The sequence below is a fragment of the Tenrec ecaudatus genome, chromosome 3 (assembly GCF_050624435.1).
Source record: "Tenrec ecaudatus isolate mTenEca1 chromosome 3, mTenEca1.hap1, whole genome shotgun sequence".
Lineage (NCBI taxonomy): Eukaryota > Metazoa > Chordata > Mammalia > Afrosoricida > Tenrecidae > Tenrec > Tenrec ecaudatus.
This window is the reverse complement of record NC_134532.1, coordinates 74,712,170-74,718,420: the sequence shown is the minus strand read 5'-3', so window position 1 is coordinate 74,718,420 and position 6,251 is coordinate 74,712,170. Positions and strand designations below refer to the sequence as shown.

Here is a 6,251-nt window from a genome sequence, read left to right as displayed (position 1 = left end):
TCGTGACCCTGGCCTTCTGTACACATCTGTAGCCATGTACCCATCTATCACCCATCCATCGATCTATTTATCGTTCTATCAAATCTTGATTTCCACTAGTCACTCTTTCAGAGGACCTAGCTCCCAATTCATGATGCAAATGGAAACTCCACAATTTTCTCTGGAATATTGATATTTTTCCAATTTGGTGCTAACAGTTCTGTTCCAGCATAGCTGTTCTTTTTCCAGCCCCCTTACTGGAACCACTGAATTGGTAGCTGTTTGGAAAGAGAGTAGAGCTCTTGCTCAAATGTGTAATATCCTTGTAGATAGGTCTCTTGGTTCCTTCATTTTACAGATATTTATAGATTACCTGGTATGTGCCAGGGAATGTTTCAGGCACTGGGTACATAAGAGGGAACACCAATAATGCTCTTGTTCTCATTGAGTTTACATGTTGGGGGGCGGGGACAAAATAAAGGTGTCTTCAATGGTGGCAGATTATAAGAAATGCCAAGAAGAAAACCTTCATGAGAGTAAAGGAAGATAGACAATCGTATATAAGGTGTAGTTTACGTTGGGCTCAGCAGCTCTGATCTGAAACAGAAAAGAAGAGACAGACCCACTTTCTCTGTGGAGGCAGGGTTTTCCTGTTAAGAAAGAGCCCTGAAGAGCAAGCGCTCTGAGGCAAGAATACATCTGAGATGCTTGAGGGGCAGGGAAGGAGTCTTCAAGGAAGGAAGTAGTGAGAGCAAAATGAGGCTAAATGGGGAGGGGGGTGGGCGGGTCTTGGCTAGGGCCTGCCAGTGCAGGATCAGAGCACTTCAGATTTTATTTTGAGTAGAGTGAGAAATTTCTAGTGGATTTTGAATATCAGGAGAAGTGACATGACTTGACATGTGATTTTGTGTGTGTGTGTGTGTTTCCTGATTGTATAATAACAAGTATGGAAGAGGGAAAAAAATAACCTCTATAATTTTGGGAATAGGAGACGGTGACTTCCTCCAGGAAAATGGCAGTGAGTGTGGTGAGAAGTGATTGGAATCTTGATGTAGGTTAAAGGTGGTGAAAACAGGATGCATGTGTGTCTTTGATATGAAGTAGGAAAGAAAGAGAAGTCAAGAAGGCCTCTAGTCTTTCGTTGTGTTATATGATCGTTGTTTCTGGGTCTTTGCTCTCTGTTTTTTATCCGTATTACATATGCTCATCTTTATAGGAGTGCCGGGATTTACGAAGACAGTAACTGGAATAAAAATGACCTGGGCTCACAAAAGGAGAGGGTGGTGGACAGGGAACGTCGGCACCAAGTAGGACAAGAAGGAAGAAAGCATTCCAAAGTTGATTGTGGGATGGGTACAAAACCCTGCTTATAACGACAGAACTCTGGAATTGTGGGATGTGTTCATTGTAGCTCCATATAACTATTTCATTTTTTCAAAAGGACTCTACAAGTTCCGGCCTAAAGATGGTCATTTCTGGCCCAAGGAAAATTGCAGGAGGAACTGGTTCAGGTAAGTATCACTAGTTTTGTACAAAATGCCTCAAGATATCAGGGTTGCCTCCTCTCATCATACTTATTCAATCTGTATACTGAGCAAACAAATGGAGAAGCTGAACTATATGAAGAAGAATGCAGCATCAGGATTGGAGGAAGGCTTATTATCAACCTTATTATCAACACAGATGGCACAATTTCACTTGCTGAAAAGTAGGAGAACTTGAATCACTGGCTGATGAAAATCAATGACTGCAGCCACCCATGTGAACTGAAATTCAGTGTAAATAAAACCCAAATCCTCACAAGTAGGCCTATAGAGAGCATCATGATCAACAGAGAAAAGATTGAAGTCGTCTAGGATTTCATCTTGCCTGAACGGAAGGCACAGTCAAGAAATCAGACAGCCTTGGGCAAATCTGTTGCACAAGAACTTTAAAAGTGTTCAAGAGCAAAGAGGTCACCTTGAGTACTAAGGACACCTGAACTAAGCCTTGGGATTTCAGTCATCTCATACGCATGCCAAGTTAGACATTAGATAAGAAAGACCAAAGAAACATTGTTGTACTAGAATTATACTGTTGGCAAAGAATATTGAAAGAACCCTGGACTGCCTAAAGAACAAACCAATCTGTCTTGGAAGAAGTACAGCCAGAATATACTTAGAAGCAAAAACGGGGGGGACGTTGTCTCATGTACTTTGGACATGTCATCAGGAGACACCAATCTTTGAAGAAGGACATTATGCTTGGTAAAGTAGAAGGACAGCAAAAAAAGAGGAAAACCATCAATGAGGTGGATTAGCACAGTAAGTGCCACACTGGATTTGAATATGGCAACAATCGTGATGGTGCAGGTCCAGCAGCATTTGGTTCTGTGGTGCAGAGGATTGTTATGAATCAGAACTTTCTTGATGACAACTAAAACCAACAACAGAAATATTCAAGTGGCAATTTTAGGCAATTTTCCCCAGCACAAATTCCCAGATGGAAAACTACTAGATCAAAACACAAGAAAAATGTTCAAATTATTGACATATGCAATAGTACGAAATTCCTTTTTCCAAAGACTGACTTCATCTAATAGACGATGCCTCATAGTAAACGGAACTCTAAAATTGTCTTCGAAACTTCTCCAAAAAAGACAGCTAAGTGGTGAGTCCTGGCATGAGGAGGATGATTCTCTGTCCATCAGCCTTGCAGCCCAGGTCCCAGAGAATTAGCTTCCACGTGGTTCTTCAGTGTTGGGAATTATTTTTAATTTACTTATGGTGATGGACAGACTTGACGTAAATGCTTGCAACAGATGTGTCTGAGTGGGGAAAAAATGGCAGCCACAGTACAGTGTGTCAATTTCCCATCTCCCTGAGTGTCATGAAATTGAACCTTGCTTAATAAATTCTCAGCCTTGACACGATTTTTATGTTTTGCAATGCACTGCTCTTTCAAAGGAATTGTACCTGCACATCCAGATTTTAATACTTTGATAAATACTTTAGATGAACGTTTCAACATACATGGTCGGATAGCTGTCACATCTTAATTTTTTTTCATTTATGCATTGTTAATTGGCTGCTTATAAAATTTGATACTTACCTGGCAGGGGAGATACCATGATCACGAAGGTGGTTTTCCCAGGGCGAGGCTTATCCATTGCACTTCGGATGTGCTGACCCCTGCGATTTCCCCAAATGTGGGAAACTCGACTGCATAATTTGTGGTAGTGGGGAACTGCGTTCGCGCTCTCCCCTGAAAAAAATAAAAATAAAAAATAAAATTTGATGCCTGCTTAATTCTTAAGCATAGGCCATTTCTTCACCATCAGTGTCTTTTCGTGCCTGCAACACAGAGGGGGAGAATCCATCATGCCATTTTCTCCATGACTAAGAAGGTGAAAAAATTCTCAAAATATAAAATACAGATGACCATGCATGTCAAGGCCAACCCTCTTTTTATGTCAGCTCCCCATGGTGAAACAGGCTTTGGCATGTCATTTCATGTGGACCAACCTAACGGATTTTTCCTCTCCCCAATCTGTCATATGTGACTTAAATGGTGTTCGCATGGTGAACTAAGAGCTTTAGATAGGCTCCAGTGGATATTGCAAAGAATTGGAAACAACCTAAATTTCCCTCTATAGACGAGGGTTTACAAGAATCTGGCACATAGACAACCTGGAGAACTACGCATCCCTTAAAAGCGCTGGGGATCCCATGAAGCATGTTATCTCGTGAGAAGAGTGGCAGGGAATTATGCTAAGCAAAGTCAGCCAGTCTCAAAAGAACCAGTGCAACACGAGTCCAGTGAGGTGAGTTCAATCAGCACCGTGTGTGTAGAACAAAAGCCACTTATGTCACACTACACAGGTTGAGATACAGGCAATTGGGTCGGGGACAGAACAAAGCTGAGGATGGATATGCCATTCCAACAAAAAGAAGGGGAAAGGAGGGGGTGGGGAGAAAAGTGTGGGAGACGATGGCACTGGGGCACTAATCCATCCAGGGGAGGGTATTGTGTGTCTCCACAGAAATAGAGCCTGTGGGATCATGAGGTTTCGAGAGAATCAGGTAACAGGCACCAGAAGACCCAAAACAACAACAAAAACATATTCTTGAGAACGAGGGGGATGGGTCAGAGCAGAGATCCAAATCCATCTGTAGACAATAGGACATCCCTCAAAGAAGAGTCACAAGGAAGGGATGAGTCTACCAGGGCGCAGTATAGCACTGATGAAATACACAATATTCCACTGGTTCTTTGAGGCTTCCTCGCCCCACTATCATGACCCCATTGCTGGCTTTCAGTTCTGGCTAGACTGGAGGATGTACACTGGTACAGATAAGGGCTCACGACAGATAGACTCCAGGTCAGATAAACCCCTCAGAAACAGAGATGGGAGTAGTGATACTGTTAGATCGCTGTGGGTAATACCTCGGTTCGTTGCTTCTCATGCTGAAAGAATTCACGCGGAGGCCCGTTTTGTAATTCAAGTGGATTTTTATGAAGGACAGGACAAGTTTCAGGTTTTACAGTCTCAAAGGGGTTTAATACTGGGCCTGAACAACCACGTGGAAAAGAGCACTCATATATGTGGAACTGGTCGGGAGGGCCCGGGTGGGCTTGGAAGTCCCAAGTAGGCCCGGCTCTGGCCCTGAGAGGGTACGCCCAGGAAGCATGTGTGCACCCCATCTCCAACCTGCCACTGACCAGGAGCAGGATAAAATAGAGCCAGGCCTTCCTATAGCCAGGATATTTCAAACCTCTGGCTAGAGAGGAGTGGTTGACGGTATTGGTTGACAACCCCTTGCTGAGTTAGGCCCACCTTTGTGATGTCTTGAGCCTGGGCCTAGTTTGGACCTGCCAGGTATACTTCTCACCTGGCTAAAGGGCTTGAGTATGAGCTTGTTCTGTTTGGGGACTTTACAGGCATCGAATGGTTGCCTGATTTCTTTCTAACATGCTCTATGGAGGCCTTCTCAGGCATGAGAAGGACAACCCCCTGTCCCTAAGTTAGCTACCTAACAATACCAGGAGGGTAGTGGGAAGGTGGGGGAGGATGAGAGGAAGGGGGAACCAATCACAATGATGGGCACATAACCCTCCTCCACCTCCTACCTCCAGGGGGATGAACAACAGAGATGGGGTGAAGAGAGGCAGCAATCAGTATAAGATGTGAAAACAATAATAATTTATAAAGGGGTCATGAGGGTGGGATGGGGGGAGGAAAAAAGAGGAGCTGATACAAAGGGCTCAAATAGAAATTAAATGTTTAGAAAATGATGATGACAGCATATGTACAAATGTGCTTGATACAACCGATGTATGGAAAGTGATAAGAGCTAGAAGAGTCCCCAATAAAATGTATTTAAAAAAAAAAAAGCTTTAGAGCCAGAGCAATCAGAATTTGGATCTCAGTCCTGCCATGTGGGTAGTTTTAACTGTGCCAGGCCACACTTTTCTCTTCTTTAGATAAGAATAACCGTACCCTTTTCTACCACTTCTGGAAGTTCCTAAAAGCCAATACATGTTAAGTCCATAGAAGAGTGCACAGAAGACTATGAGAGAGGTAAGCACAAGAAGATTATAGAGGACAGAACCTAAAACTCTATGTTTCCCACTTAAAGAAAGTCATTTCCTTCCATTCATTTTCATCTATAGCTTTGCTTCCTTTCCGTTGGGCCCTGGGTTGCGTGCAGGGAGGAATGTGATAGAAAGTTTAGAATCTGATGTTAAAGATATGTATAATGAGGTGAATTATAAACCAAACCACAAACACTGACATCAAGTCAGTTTTGACTCACAATTGATATTGGAGAGTAGAACTGCCCCTTAAGTTTTCCAAAACTGGAAATTTTTATAGAAGTAGACAATCTAATCTTTCTTCTGTGGAGCCACTGGTAGGCTGGAGCCACAGAACTTTCAGGTAACAGCCTAATGCTAATCCCCCAGCATCATCAGGATGATTCTGTAAAGACCAGGTTGATTCTGTATCACATGGAGCACATCGAGCATCCCAGAGGACTAGGCTTGCACACATTCACATTCAGATTCATACTCATATCTAAGCTGATCCTGGAGTGTCTGGACCACAGTCAGCATCAATACATTTGTTGACTTATAAATAAGAACAAATATACAGATAGAATTAACCTGCTGAAGACATCAATTTGCTTGCTGAAACTGAGGACTTGAAGCCCTTGCTGATGAAGATTGGGGATGGCCATCTTCAGTAAAGATTATGACTCAATTTATAGAAGACTAAATTTCACACTGGACCA

At 42.8% G+C, this 6,251-nt stretch overlaps 1 non-coding gene across 1 annotated transcript; it reads left to right on the top strand.

Moving 5' to 3' along the window:
• The first annotated feature begins 3,061 nt into the window (after positions 1-3,061).
• Positions 3,062-3,225, top strand: LOC142443890 (U1 spliceosomal RNA). The gene has a single exon (XR_012783616.1). It is a non-coding gene; the product is annotated as a U1 spliceosomal RNA (small nuclear RNA).
• Positions 3,226-6,251: the final 3,026 nt, after the last annotated feature.